At 26.9% G+C, this 17107-nt stretch overlaps 1 protein-coding gene across 1 annotated transcript in view; it reads left to right on the forward strand.

The window, feature by feature from the left end:
- The first annotated feature begins 1753 nt into the window (after positions 1-1753).
- LOC111642651 (tetraspanin-9-like) overlaps positions 1754-17107 on the forward strand; it is a 19882-nt gene continuing 4528 nt past the window's right edge. Inside the window, exon 1 of the mRNA XM_023389023.1 lies at positions 1754-1969. The gene's annotated coding sequence lies outside the window, so the exon portion shown is untranslated. The remainder of the gene's footprint in view (positions 1970-17107) is intronic.

A 17107-nucleotide genomic window follows, 5' to 3' on the forward strand; every position in this document is an offset into this window, starting at 1 on the left:
TTTTTTTTTTTTATTTTTTAATGGGCATACGAGAAATATTCAATCTTATGACTTCTTTAATAAAATATTTTAAAATTGAATTTTTATTTTTATTTATTTCATTTATAAAATAATATTCAAAGCATTTAATAAACGAGATTTATTATAAACTGTCAAATGTTTAATAAATATCAAGATTGAAAATATGAAATTAATTTCAATTTTATAAGAAAAATTAAATTTAAAAAAAATATTTTGTATAAAGATAAGTAAAGAGCAAATTTCAATTTTAAAGCATTTATTGAATTTTTTTTCTGAAGAATAGTATATGTTTAAGTTTTTTTGTTCAGTTAAGTTACAGCAACGTAACACTTAGGCGATCTGCCTAGGGGAATGCCTTCCGGGAGGTCTTTTTAAGGGTAACTGGCTCCTATTGAGGCGTTATAGACGTGGAGAAAACCCCACGTGGCCAGCCCGTCCTGGCGAGGTGCGAACCCCCAGTGTTCAGAGAACGGAACCGCTTGGCCACTGGTGGGCCAGTAATAAGATTAAATTATTGTAATGTATAGATGTCGGCCTACCGCCTGGGGATCCGAGTTCGAATCCGGGCATTCGAAAAATTAGATATTTTCAGGGGTGATCTTTTCCCGGTTAAGTCGGGCTCCGTCCTTCAGAACTTTGGCTATCCTATTTTAGAACTGGCGTAACCCATAATGGGCCCTAAAAAAGGCCCTCAATGCCAGCAGGGCGTAAATAATTAAAAATATATTCTCATAATGTTATGCTATAAAACTATATACAGTATATAAGACTGGTGCAAAAATCTTAAAACCAATATATATAAAACCCGTTAACTTAATTTTATAACATTGAAGACCTAATTGAGTTTATGATAAACAGTCGTTAAGCGAGTCATTGTTAGTCAGAATTCAAATTTCCCATAATTTCGGTAATATAAATTAATATTCTGACTCTGGAAAAAAAAAAAAAAAATAATACAAAATAAAAAGAGCCCATCAGTGGCCAAGTGAATGGGTTCGTGCCTGTCCACGTGAAGTTTTCTGGGTTTTCTTCACGTTTGTAACACCTAAATAGAGACAAATTTCTCATAAAAGACTGGGCAGATTACACACGCGAATAAAACTAAATTAAAGTATAATTATTTAATTATTAAGAAATAAATATTTCAGGATTTTGAAGATTGTTCTTTATATCCAGCGTACGCTTGAATGAAAAGATAATTTTAATCAACCTAATCTGTATAGTGGCAATGTCAGTAAAGGTCAATGGCTTCAAATGAGTTCTATGTGAACAAGTAACTTTCGTGTTTGATCGATCGTCAAACTTTGGTGTTCAGTCAGCCAATAAAAGGGGTATCTATTGATTTGCAATGCTTGTCCGTAACATCGACACAGGAATTCATAATATCTCGTGATAGCTGGAATTTTAATATAAAATCAATTAGAATAGATTGCTCTTTCTAACTAATTTTAAATTAATTAATAAGTAAGACAACATTAGAAATGAATTTTATTATAGTTGTAATTTTATCACTCAATTAATTAAATTAGTTACGGTTTTTTCAGTAATTAACCGTGTTAATATTAGTTTATAATAGTTAAAAAATTAGCGAAAAATATTAAATTGTCAACTAGTTCGGGATTTATATTATATAAACACGTTTTATAGAATATATTCAGCACAGCTTGGGAAAAAGCAGTGACCGGAAAATTATCGATGTCATCTCTCACCGAAACCAAAGTAATGAATTGATGACGTCTACGATCGGATCCTGGGAAAATCATCCATTAAAAGTGTCGGGAAACGAGATGAACACACAAGTCACTAAGTTATAATCTAGTAACTTGACTAGGAAATGGCTAATATATCTCGAAGTAGTCGTTTTACTCAGTACGAAATGATAGGAAAGAGAACATCGTGGAGGGAACAAAGCCTAATACACTGGTAATGAAAACTTCCCATTCCTAAGGTGAATATTCTCTTTATTACGTTATTATTTTTTAATTTTAGAAGTTTGAAAAATTTTTATCGTTCGTAATAATTAAGGATGCGTATAATTTGTTTACGTTCAGACAGGATGCAACGGAATTAAACAAGAAAAAAAAATACACGCATTGTTTTCTGTTGGGAAAGTGACATTGAATTTAATTTTTTCACCCATTTATTTTCGTTTAGTGACGATACAAAAATGTTGAAATAATTAGCTGAAATAATTAGCAAATATTTAATTTATTACATTTTAGAAAAATAGCAAAATGTCACTTCCTCAAAAATTCCAATCCCAGTAATACTGTAGAGTATTTACTATACTGTTTTAAAATAATAAAACAATGGATTAAGTACATAATTAATGCTAATTATTCATTTTTATAAATTAAAATGTAACGATATCTGATAAGAATCGACGTCGATAAAGTTAGTTTTTGCTAATCACCCATCTCAAACTGTTTCGTTTCATCAAATTTCCCTTGACTTTATCAGATTAATTGCGAGTAAATTTGTTTTCTTATCGGTAAAAATCTTTAAATAAATCGATTAATAGTAAATCTTTCTTTCATTAAAAATTAAAATCTGAAGCCCTAATACAGAAAAATGAATTTTAATTTATGAATAAAATAAACAAAACTAGAGAGAAAGCTAAATTACAAGTTGATGTTTTTTTTTTTAATTTTCTTATTTAGAATTTGTTTCCTGTAAACAGAGACAGTAATAATGATTTACAAAATAAAAATTATATTCATTTTACATTCATAAATTCCTCACATTCTCTGATTCCAAATCAATCATTCGAAGTGTAATTCAATATAGGATACCAATATGTACTTGTTTGTTAATTCCAAAGGTAGATATTTATTTAGACTTTACAAAATTTTGTAAAACTTTTATACAAAAAGCCACTCAAAATAAAATCATGAATATTAAAGAATATATTGAAAAAAAACTGGTTAAAATTACACGAGAATTACTGTAAAGAATTGATTTGCCGTTATAGTTTTGTATAGCTTTAAATAGATCGAGACATTATGAAAGAGACGAAATATAGCCTAGTTAATTGGAAATGTAAGTCTCACTCTTCTCCAAAAGCCATAAAAACGAATAAAGAAAACAAATGTAGGAAATGTTTTATCACTTATTAATAGTTTTAGGTAAAAGATTGTATTTTAGGAGTCGTTGTGTGTATCAAATACTCATGCTCTTCCCTTCCATCTGGGCCCTATAATCTGGACCTAATGAAAATATAATAGTGTGAACTCTCTAACAGAAATCATTCATCTTTTTCGTAAGAATTTTTAACTAATATATATATATATATATNATGGAGCTAGATAGATGACTAGCGTGACTCCATTGATGACGGGAAAGTATGATGTACAGGGGCAAGCCACTACAGTATTAAAATTTTAAACGTTGCCGGGAAAGTTAAGCAACTCGTTGCTGGGTTCTTTTGGAAATTTTTTTGCAATTAAATTATAGAATACAGTATTGAATCAAAGAACCCCACGATCGAGGGTGTAAGATGTAAGTGCCCCGTGTGCCATTCATTATACAATATTCTTATTTTATAAAATACATTTGTTTCGTTTATGTAAGATATAATTTAAGTTATAAGTAAATTAAATTTTAATGATTGTTTTTGTGCGTAAATTCATGATAAGTTTATTATTTAAACAGCTTCCATTTATGGCAACATTTCTTTAAAGTTTTTCAATTTATTTCGAGGACAATTGGAAAAATAGAGATCAAAACGAAATTATATTTCAGTTTAAAGAATAGAAAAATAGATTTAATGAAAATAACAAAGATTAAAAAAAGAAGAAGAAACTCAAAAATTCTTTTTAAAAGTGAAACGTATTGAAGCAGAAAAACAAAATTTACCTCGCAGAAACATATTTTTATTTTTATTTTCAAACAGGAAGAATTAATTAATTACTGAAGAATTAAATTTTAATTTGTATCTGGAGACACGAAACGAGAAATATTTTATTTATTCGTATCTCGAAATTAAAACAAAAAGTAACTTTTTTTGAGATTTTTGATATCAAAAATAATCTACTTACTCTTTTCTTTATAATTAATGACTTCGAAAATGAGAAAAATGATTATAAACAGAGGGAAAGTATGACAATGGTCAAAAAGACTTTTACATTTTTTGACTCGGAGGTCCTTGAAACGTCCAGAAATATAAAAGAATTGAGTTTTTTTTTTTCTGTATGTATGTGTGGGGCACGATTTTTTTCCACCTAGTTTTGAAGCTTAATAATTCCTGTGCTTCTCGTCAAAAATTTCTGGAACTTTGCAGGGATGTTTATGTATTAAGGAGAAATACTTTTTCAAATTTTCAGGAAAATTGAACTATTGGTTCGGGAGATATGGCCCAATGGCCCAACTCCCTTAATATTTCCCGAACCAATCTGAAGACTAGGTAAAGGTAGAAATTATTAGGGATAAAAACAAATAAAGAATACCGGGAAAGTCCAGCAACAGGATTTTTATAGATGTAACTTTTAGTCAATGTAATGAAAGCTTCACTCTGTGGTTGTCTTATTTCATCGAATAAACTTCATTCAAAGCTGATATACAGTAATTTATTCCTGGGACTGCACTGCGAGATATACTGGATATTTACAAGATTTTGAATTAGAAATTCGAACAATGAAGTAATAAAATAATGAAGTATATGAACAATGGTTAACCCAATAAAATCCAATAAGCATATAAATTAATATTTAAACTATAAATTATAAATTCTATAAACTCCCCGATTAGAAACTTATCTGTTTTCAATGAATTGAAGTTTATTCAATGGAATAAATTAATCGGAAGATGTAATTTCCGTTTCAGATGGCCGCCATTATATCTATTTAATCACTGTGGTTGTTTACAAACAAAGTAATAACGGTACGAAATACATCCGCTTGATTATAATACTCAAAACATATACACATCAGAGAGCATTAATTAAGGAAACTGTTTTATCTCCACAAGTTTAAGATCTAAACAGATAAAGTATATTTGAAGTGCTTCTCGTTGTAATAATCTTAGGAATATGTTTAGCTTATTGCTAATAATAGAGATACCTAGAGGGAGGCAAAAGAAGCAAACTGCCTTGGGCCCCGAGCATGTTTGTTGGCAAAAAATTATTATGTAATTTTTACTTTATCGGCTCTGTTTTATAGTATATAACAAAGGGAAAGTGTGGCGATCGGTCAAAAAATGACTTCCCAAGATTTTTATATGTTTTGTACTCGGGAGACCTTGAACCATGAAGAAATGGGGAAAAAAACGTACGTATGTATGGGGTGGCACGATTTTGTTCATCCTGTTTGAAGCTTAATAACTCCTGTATTTCTTGTCAAAAATTTCTGAAATTTTGCAGGAAGGTTTGTTTATTAGAAGGATTGATGCTATTAAATTTTGGTGGTTAAATCTTGAGGAGTGGTGAGGTAATGGGGGTCGTGTGTATCTCCAGTAGGATCGGATTTAATGACGATTTTACTCGTTATTAGACTACAGTTTGAAAAAATTGTAGACCTATAAATTCCCACTGTCGTCCGTCTGTCTTTTCTTAATCTCGAGAACGGTGTTAGATAAATGAAATTGAATACAGGTTATAAAAATATTAGGGGCAGCTGGCCCTGATTACCCAATACAAACTTCCGATACAAGCCAGAAGTCACGTTATTTCAATTCAAATATTTCCCCCTGAATGGAGCTAGATAGATGACTAGCGTGACTCCATTGATGACGGGAAAGTATGATGTACAGGGGCAAGCCACTACAGTATTAAAATTTTAAACGTTGCCGGGAAAGTTAAGCAACTCGTTGCTGGGTTCTTTTGGAAATTTTTTTGCAATTAAATTATAGAATACAGTATTGAATCAAAGAACCCCACGATCGAGGGTGTAAGATGTAAGTGCCCCGTGTGCCATTCATTATACAATATTCTTATTTTATAAAATACATTTTCATTGTGTAGCTACTAATTATTTTCATTGTGTAGCTACTAATTAAAATTAATATGCGCTGAGAATAAATTTAATTAAATACGACCGCTAATTAATTATGAAATTTTAATAATTATTGCTTATTTTTTTAATTATTAAAAGTTAAATGTATAAGTTATTTAATAAATATTTTAATTTAAATCATAACTCATAAAGAATTTTTATAAAAATTAAATTAAATTCATTCAATAAGATCATTAATTATTAAAATATTAATTTTTTTTATAAAAAGCATTTAAAATTATTATTGTAAATTTTTAAAATATTATTATTATTATTATAAATAATTAATACAAATTGAAGACCGAAAGCAAATAAAATTTGCTGTTTCCTTAAATCCTTTCCAAGCAAGGGACACAATTAACACTGACAGATTCGACCTTTCCTTTGAGACTTTTTAAAATTAATACGTAAATTAATTTACGTAATTGTAGGCAGGGAAGAGCATCAAAGGAAAGGTCAAATCTGAAAGATTTAAGAAAACAGCAAATTTTATTTATGTTTAGTCTTCAATTTGTATCATTTTTAAATATATTTTATCCTTGTACATAAATTTATTATTTTAGAAAACTGTATAAAAGATCTCCGTGTTCCTGAGATTTTTCCCGTTTAGGTAGGTTTCCGTTTTAGACAGGTTTTACTGTATTTGAACTATTGAATATATTATTAGATTATTCTTTATTCAAAAGATATGTGACGATGCTCAATGAGCAAAATAAAGCACCCCACATTAAAAAATCCTAATTAAAATCAATAAAAATAAATAAAAGTTTGTTAATAGCTAGATTGTACTATATTATAAAAAAAATGTTAGTCAAATTTTAGATTATTTTCTGATAGACACACATCATCCCTATGATTAGTATTTATCTTTCAGCTCTTATATTATTTTCTATTTAATTATATAACTTGTTAAATTACTCGAGTTATAGAATTATTTTAAAATTGTTTTCGGTATTACAAAATTGATAAAAATAACTCATTGTGAATACAGTAAATCGAATTAAAACTCAGTGTTTCGTAATAATATACAGCCTAGTTTGGTCATCGATAAAATAGAATTTCGGTTATTAAAAAAACAAAAATTCCATTAACGAGTTGCGTAACTTTCCCGGAAAGAGTTAAAATTGTACGTGTTGCCATTTGTTACGATATTTTACTAAAAAAAAAAACGTTTTATATTATTATCATCAAATGATATAAAGCTTAATTTTTAGGGTAGAGATGACTTTTTATAAAATATTTATTATATATTTATTATAATAAAAATTGTAAATGCTTATAATGAGCAAAATCTTCATTAAGACCGACCCCACTCCAACCCTCTATCACCCCACCCCCTTGACATTTAATCACGAAAATTTAATAAACAAATCTCTCTGCAAAATTTCAGAAATTTTATGCATTATATAGGAATTATTAAGCTTTAAAGTGAGTGAAAAAATTATGCTCCCCGCATACAGGAACATCCATACATACAGGAATAAACTCCAATTTTTTTTTTGGATTTCTCGACGTTTCAATATAAAAATTATGGTATATTTTATGGTAAGTATGATTTATTTTAAAGTAATTATAGATAATTAATTAAACATTTATACAAAATTTTCTCAAAAATTTTTAAACTTTCAAGTAGATTAAAAATAGATTAATTTCCGTGTGAATTTTATCATCGATCAATTTTAAATGTTTATTTAATAAAAATTCATATATGAAATTAATTTATAAATAATAATGACATTTACTAATAAATATAAACAATATTAAATATTAAAAAAAGTATTTATAAAATTATTTATTCAAAATTCTATTTCATAAATTATATATATTTATTCTCTGTAAAATATAAAAGTGATAAATGGCTTCTATTAAAAGGAACGAATGAAATTCTATTTTATCATTAAAATAATATTTAAAACAGCTTTCAAATATGATGTTTCCTATAATTCCCTGTTAAAAATTATAATTTTGTTACAGTTAATATAATTTATATAAATTTAATTTAAAGAATTAAAGTTTACAGTAAAATGAGAAAATGTGACTTTTATAATTGTAAAATATGTTGTAATTTTAATATGTAGTAGTATAAATTTTATAGTGGACTTTTGATATAGTTAATGGCTTGAGAGTTCACTACATCGACAGTCTACTGTGTACTTGAATATGAATTTACGTAGTATACAGTAAACTGATGCGTTATATTGTATTATAAAATCTTTATGCAGTTAAATACGAATTTATAAAATGATTTTTTACGCTAATGGTTAACAATTTAGAATTACTATTATTATATTTTAAATTTTATTTGATAATATAGAAGGCGATTCTTTATCTTCGAATCATTATAGTATAACTTCAGATTAATTTATGAACCTGTGTCTACTCACTTACCTAAAATAGAAGTTAAACAAAAAATGTACAATTGTTTCTACTCAGACGAAGGTTTTGTAAATATACAAATTTTAAAATGTAAACTTCATAGAAGCAAAAATAACATTCATTCACGTACAGTACAGTATAACCTGCTAATGCGAACACCCGTGCTATTAGATGACCACTTTGGGTTGGTTCTTTCAGTGGTCACATTAGCAGGTTTCACTGTATTTGAGGAAAGCTTTAAAAACGCATTGAGGTTCTATTAAGACATAAATATTAAATCCTATCTTTCAGTTATCTAGTAAATTCCACTATCAATTTAAATTTTAATTCAAAATATAATGTTACATAAACAAAATTAACATTCTTTTCAATCAGAAAATAATAGGTATTAACTTAAATTCGTCCATTTTAAATATTTTTACGCTTTAAGGATATTCATACATAGTTTTAGAAATAAATTCCTGTACTAAGGGCGTGCACAGACGGAGGCAAACAGGGCATTTTCTCCTCATTGAAATCGAGTAAAAAATTCCCAAAATTATAATCGAAAAATATAAATTTATACCTTCGATCACGGAATCCTTTATCTATCTTAAAATTTCTTCTCTGCCTTGAAAAAACCCAAAAGATTAAATAATTAAATAAAAATTTATTAATGTAATTATTTGTTTCCAAGCTTTACATCCTGGAAAACTACGGATTCCAATGTCCAGTACATCAGTTTGCATTCTAAATTAGAAAAAAAAAAAAATAATAATAATTCTATTTTGCAGACACTTAAACGCCAGACGTAGTCATATAAAATTACGATAATAAGCGAAAAAGTTCTAATTAAACAAAATTTCAAGCAGATCTCTCTCTTTTTTTTTTTCTATTCTTGTTGCGTTATCGTTTTGTTATCACATATATTTAATTAAAACTCATTATGATGTTGATGTATAAAACCCATTTTTCTCGATCATTCGAGTACAAAAAATTTAATTTTTTTTTTCTCTTTTAAATATTCTCTTTTACGTTTTACGAGTCACTAATTTGATAAAAAATAATTTCTAATTATCAGATTAATATTACAATTTAGTTTATATCTATAATATAAAGGCATTAATTATATTCGAAGAATAAAATTTGAATATATATTATTGTGACAATACCGGGCTACAACTTTTAATTACATTTTAATTTTAAAAAAATTATGTAATTTNAAAAAATACACGCATTGTTTTCTGTTGGGAAAGTGACATTGAATTTAATTTTTTCACCCATTTATTTTCGTTTAGTGACGATACAAAAATGTTGAAATAATTAGCTGAAATAATTAGCAAATATTTAATTTATTACATTTTAGAAAAATAGCAAAATGTCACTTCCTCAAAAATTCCAATCCCAGTAATACTGTAGAGTATTTACTATACTGTTTTAAAATAATAAAACAATGGATTAAGTACATAATTAATGCTAATTATTCATTTTTATAAATTAAAATGTAACGATATCTGATAAGAATCGACGTCGATAAAGTTAGTTTTTGCTAATCACCCATCTCAAACTGTTTCGTTTCATCAAATTTCCCTTGACTTTATCAGATTAATTGCGAGTAAATTTGTTTTCTTATCGGTAAAAATCTTTAAATAAATCGATTAATAGTAAATCTTTCTTTCATTAAAAATTAAAATCTGAAGCCCTAATACAGAAAAATGAATTTTAATTTATGAATAAAATAAACAAAACTAGAGAGAAAGCTAAATTACAAGTTGATGTTTTTTTTTTTAATTTTCTTATTTAGAATTTGTTTCCTGTAAACAGAGACAGTAATAATGATTTACAAAATAAAAATTATATTCATTATAATATAATAATTTAATTGTTAATATATTTAATACGTTTCACAATAGAAGACAGGGGTGGATAAAGATATTATGTTACAGAAACAAATTGATGTTCACTCGATATTTTGTAATTTTTTCTGTGTAAATATATCGTGTGGCAGAGTTAGTAAATAATTTGTGGAAATTTAACTCGATCCCTGTGAGAGGGAAGTCCCCGTTTACCCCCTCAGCGGACTCCCTTAGAAGCCAAGGAGTTAACTGAGCGATTCAGGGACTATATACACACTAAGTAATTAAACAATACACATTTTTATTGTATATTTTAGTGGGTTTGTTGATTCTTTGTCGTACAGGGGTGGCTAATATTGTCCTCGAGACATCACCTGTATCTCAAATAAATAAATATTAAAATATTACGTATAGTACAATATGCATCTAATTTGCTCATCGACCCCCTTTCAAACTTTTATGGATCACGTTGGGAGACTTACACAATTATCAAAATGTTCTATACTATTAGAGGAAAGTGAATATATTACTTTAATAATAATAATAAATATAAATAAATTAAACAGATAAAATATTAATTTTTGCTATATCTTATATTTAAATACAAACCTGAATAATTGTATATATCTCATTTATAAATTATTTTTTTTTTTTTTTTTAGCAATTAGAAACATAAAAGTAAAGTTTCTCACAGTCAGTAGTGTGTTCCTAAACAATGTTCACATGTTTAGCAAACAGGTGAAACCCGTTAATTAAGCGCAATGATATAGTAACGTAACTTTATGTGATTCCATTTCTAAGTTAATAATATTAACTTAGAAGTGGAATTTCATGTTTAAAGATAATTATTAATTTTATTTAATGTATTAAATTATGTTTCGTTTATGTAAGATATAATTTAAGTTATAAGTAAATTAAATTTTAATGATTGTTTTTGTGCGTAAATTCATGATAAGTTTATTATTTAAACAGCTTCCATTTATGGCAACATTTCTTTAAAGTTTTTCAATTTATTTCGAGGACAATTGGAAAAATAGAGATCAAAACGAAATTATATTTCAGTTTAAAGAATAGAAAAATAGATTTAATGAAAATAACAAAGATTAAAAAAAGAAGAAGAAACTCAAAAATTCTTTTTAAAAGTGAAACGTATTGAAGCAGAAAAACAAAATTTACCTCGCAGAAACATATTTTTATTTTTATTTTCAAACAGGAAGAATTAATTAATTACTGAAGAATTAAATTTTAATTTGTATCTGGAGACACGAAACGAGAAATATTTTATTTATTCGTATCTCGAAATTAAAACAAAAAGTAACTTTTTTTGAGATTTTTGATATCAAAAATAATCTACTTACTCTTTTCTTTATAATTAATGACTTCGAAAATGAGAAAAATGATTATAAACAGAGGGAAAGTATGACAATGGTCAAAAAGACTTTTACATTTTTTGACTCGGAGGTCCTTGAAACGTCCAGAAATATAAAATAATTGAGTTTTTTTTTTCTGTATGTATGTGTGGGGCACGATTTTTTTCCACCTAGTTTTGAAGCTTAATAATTCCTGTGCTTCTCGTCAAAAATTTCTGGAACTTTGCAGGGATGTTTATGTATTAAGGAGAAATACTTTTTCAAATTTTCAGGAAAATTGAACTATTGGTTCGGGAGATATGGCCCAATGGCCCAACTCCCTTAATATTTCCCGAACCAATCTGAAGACTAGGTAAAGGTAGAAATTATTAGGGATAAAAACAAATAAAGAATACCGGGAAAGTCCAGCAACAGGATTTTTATAGATGTAACTTTTAGTCAATGTAATGAAAGCTTCACTCTGTGGTTGTCTTATTTCATCGAATAAACTTCATTCAAAGCTGATATACAGTAATTTATTCCTGGGACTGCACTGCGAGATATACTGGATATTTACAAGATTTTGAATTAGAAATTCGAACAATGAAGTAATAAAATAATGAAGTATATGAACAATGGTTAACCCAATAAAATCCAATAAGCATATAAATTAATATTTAAACTATAAATTATAAATTCTATAAACTCCCCGATTAGAAACTTATCTGTTTTCAATGAATTGAAGTTTATTCAATGGAATAAATTAATCGGAAGATGTAATTTCCGTTTCAGATGGCCGCCATTATATCTATTTAATCACTGTGGTTGTTTACAAACAAAGTAATAACGGTACGAAATACATCCGCTTGATTATAATACTCAAAACATATACACATCAGAGAGCATTAATTAAGGAAACTGTTTTATCTCCACAAGTTTAAGATCTAAACAGATAAAGTATATTTGAAGTGCTTCTCGTTGTAATAATCTTAGGAATATGTTTAGCTTATTGCTAATAATAGAGATACCTAGAGGGAGGCAAAAGAAGCAAACTGCCTTGGGCTCCGAGCATGTTTGTTGGCAAAAAATTATTATGTAATTTTTACTTTATCGGCTCTGTTTTATAGTATATAACAAAGGGAAAGTGTGGCGATCGGTCAAAAAATGACTTCCCAAGATTTTTATATGTTTTGTACTCGGGAGACCTTGAAACATGAAGAAATGGGGAAAAAAACGTACGTATGTATGGGGTGGCACGATTTTGTTCATCCTGTTTGAAGCTTAATAACTCCTGTATTTTTTGTCAAAAATTTCTGAAATTTTGCAGGAAGGTTTGTTTATTAGAAGGATTGATGCTATTAAATTTTGGTGGTTAAATCTTGAGGAGTGGTGAGGTAATGGGGGTCGTGTGTATCTCCAGTAGGATCGGATTTAATGACGATTTTACTCGTTATTAGACTACAGTTTGAAAAAATTGTAGACCTATAAATTCCCACTGTCGTCCGTCTGTCTTTTCTTAATCTCGAGAACGGTGTTAGATAAATGAAATTGAATACAGGTTATAAAAATATTAGGGGCAGCTGGCCCTGATTACCCAATACAAACTTCCGATACAAGCCAGAAGTCACGTTATTTCAATTCAAATATTTCCCCCTGAATGGAGCTAGATAGATGACTAGCGTGACTCCATTGATGACGGGAAAGTATGATGTACAGGGGCAAGCCACTACAGTATTAAAATTTTAAACGTTGCCGGGAAAGTTAAGCAACTCGTTGCTGGGTTCTTTTGGAAATTTTTTTGCAATTAAATTATAGAATACAGTATTGAATCAAAGAACCCCACGATCGAGGGTGTAAGATGTAAGTGCCCCGTGTGCCATTCATTATACAATATTCTTATTTTATAAAATACATTTTCATTGTGTAGCTACTAATTATTTTCATTGTGTAGCTACTAATTAAAATTAATATGCGCTGAGAATAAATTTAATTAAATACGACCGCTAATTAATTATGAAATTTTAATAATTATTGCTTATTTTTTTAATTATTAAAAGTTAAATGTATAAGTTATTTAATAAATATTTTAATTTAAATCATAACTCATAAAGAATTTTTATAAAAATTAAATTAAATTCATTCAATAAGATCATTAATTATTAAAATATTAATTTTTTTTTATAAAAAGCATTTAAAATTATTATTGTAAATTTTTAAAATATTATTATTATTATTATAAATAATTAATACAAATTGAAGACCGAAAGCAAATAAAATTTGCTGTTTCCTTAAATCCTTTCCAAGCAAGGGACACAATTAACACTGACAGATTCGACCTTTCCTTTGAGACTTTTTAAAATTAATACGTAAATTAATTTACGTAATTGTAGGCAGGGAAGAGCATCAAAGGAAAGGTCAAATCTGAAAGATTTAAGAAAACAGCAAATTTTATTTATGTTTAGTCTTCAATTTGTATCATTTTTAAATATATTTTATCCTTGTACATAAATTTATTATTTTAGAAAACTGTATAAAAGATCTCCGTGTTCCTGAGATTTTTCCCGTTTAGGTAGGTTTCCGTTTTAGACAGGTTTTACTGTATTTGAGCTATTGAATATATTATTAGATTATTCTTTATTCAAAAGATATGTGACAATGCTCAATGAGCAAAATAAAGCACTCCTACATTAAAAAAAAAACCTAATTAAAATCAATAAAAAGAAATAAAAGTTTGTTAATAGCTAGATTGTACTATATTATAAAAAAATGTTAGTCAAATTTTAGATTATTTTCTGATAGACACACATCATCCCTATGATTAGTATTTATCTTTCAGCTCTTATATTATTTTCTATTTAATTATATAACTTGTTAAATTACTCGAGTTATAGAATTATTTTAAAATTGTTTTCGGTATTACAAAATTGATAAAAATAACTCATTGTGAATACAGTAAATCGAATTAAAACTCAGTGTTTCGTAATAATATACAGCCTAGTTTGGTCATCGATAAAATAGAATTTCGGTTATTAAAAAAACAAAAATTCCATTAACGAGTTGCGTAACTTTCCCGGAAAGAGTTAAAATTGTACGTGTTGCCATTTGTTACGATATTTTACTAAAAAAAAAAACGTTTTATATTATTATCATCAAATGATATAAAGCTTAATTTTTAGGGTAGAGATGACTTTTTATAAAATATTTATTATATATTTATTATAATAAAAATTGTAAATGCTTATAATGAGCAAAATCTTCATTAAGACCGACCCCACTCCAACCCTCTATCACCCCACCCCCTTGACATTTAATCACGAAAATTTAATAAACAAATCTCTCTGCAAAATTTCAGAAATTTTATGCATTATATAGGAATTATTAAGCTTTAAAGTGAGTGAAAAAATTATGCTCCCCGCATACAGGAACATCCATACATACAGGAATAAACTCCAATTTTTTTTTTGGATTTCTCGACGTTTCAATATAAAAATTATGGTATATTTTATGGTAAGTATGATTTATTTTAAAGTAATTATAGATAATTAATTAAACATTTATACAAAATTTTCTCAAAAATTTTTAAACTTTCAAGTAGATTAAAAATAGATTAATTTCCGTGTGAATTTTATCATCGATCAATTTTAAATGTTTATTTAATAAAAATTCATATATGAAATTAATTTATAAATAATAATGACATTTACTAATAAATATAAACAATATTAAATATTAAAAAAAGTATTTATAAAATTATTTATTCAAAATTCTATTTCATAAATTATATATATTTATTCTCTGTAAAATATAAAAGTGATAAATGGCTTCTATTAAAAGGAACGAATGAAATTCTATTTTATCATTAAAATAATATTTAAAACAGCTTTCAAATATGATGTTTCCTATAATTCCCTGTTAAAAATTATAATTTTGTTACAGTTAATATAATTTATATAAATTTAATTTAAAGAATTAAAGTTTACAGTAAAATGAGAAAATGTGACTTTTATAATTGTAAAATATGTTGTAATTTTAATATGTAGTAGTATAAATTTTATAGTGGACTTTTGATATAGTTAATGGCTTGAGAGTTCACTACATCGACAGTCTACTGTGTACTTGAATATGAATTTACGTAGTATACAGTAAACTGATGCGTTATATTGTATTATAAAATCTTTATGCAGTTAAATACGAATTTATAAAATGATTTTTTACGCTAATGGTTAACAATTTAGAATTACTATTATTATATTTTAAATTTTATTTGATAATATAGAAGGCGATTCTTTATCTTCGAATCATTATAGTATAACTTCAGATTAATTTATGAACCTGTGTCTACTCACTTACCTAAAATAGAAGTTAAACAAAAAATGTACAATTGTTTCTACTCAGACGAAGGTTTTGTAAATATACAAATTTTAAAATGTAAACTTCATAGAAGCAAAAATAACATTCATTCACGTACAGTACAGTATAACCTGCTAATGCGAACACCCGTGCTATTAGATGACCACTTTGGGTTGGTTCTTTCAGTGGTCACATTAGCAGGTTTCACTGTATTTGAGGAAAGCTTTAAAAACGCATTGAGGTTCTATTAAGACATAAATATTAAATCCTATCTTTCAGTTATCTAGTAAATTCCACTATCAATTTAAATTTTAATTCAAAATATAATGTTACATAAACAAAATTAACATTCTTTTCAATCAGAAAATAATAGGTATTAACTTAAATTCGTCCATTTTAAATATTTTTACGCTTTAAGGATATTCATACATAGTTTTAGAAATAAATTCCTGTACTAAGGGCGTGCACAGACGGAGGCAAACAGGGCATTTTCTCCTCATTGAAATCGAGTAAAAAATTCCCAAAATTATAATCGAAAAATATAAATTTATACCTTCGATCACGGAATCCTTTATCTATCTTAAAATTTCTTCTCTGCCTTGAAAAAACCCAAAAGATTAAATAATTAAATAAAAATTTATTAATGTAATTATTTGTTTCCAAGCTTTACATCCTGGAAAACTACGGATTCCAATGTCCAGTACATCAGTTTGCATTCTAAATTAGAAAAAAAAAAAAATAATAATAATTCTATTTTGCAGACACTTAAACGCCAGACGTAGTCATATAAAATTACGATAATAAGCGAAAAAGTTCTAATTAAACAAAATTTCAAGCAGATCTCTCTCTTTTTTTTTTTCTATTCTTGTTGCGTTATCGTTTTGTTATCACATATATTTAATTAAAACTCATTATGATGTTGATGTATAAAACCCATTTTTCTCGATCATTCGAGTACAAAAAATTTAATTTTTTTTTTCTCTTTTAAATATTCTCTTTTACGTTTTACGAGTCACTAATTTGATAAAAAATAATTTCTAATTATCAGATTAATATTACAATTTAGTTTATATCTATAATATAAAGGCATTAATTATATTCGAAGAATAAAATTTGAATATATATTATTGTGACAATACCGGGCTACAACTTTTAATTACATTTTAATTTTAAAAAAATTATGTAATTT

Source organism: Centruroides sculpturatus, unplaced genomic scaffold, assembly GCF_000671375.1.
Source record: "Centruroides sculpturatus isolate CEXI.00-Female unplaced genomic scaffold, Cexi_2.0 scaffold1716, whole genome shotgun sequence".
NCBI classification, from domain to species: Eukaryota; Metazoa; Arthropoda; class Arachnida; order Scorpiones; family Buthidae; genus Centruroides; species Centruroides sculpturatus.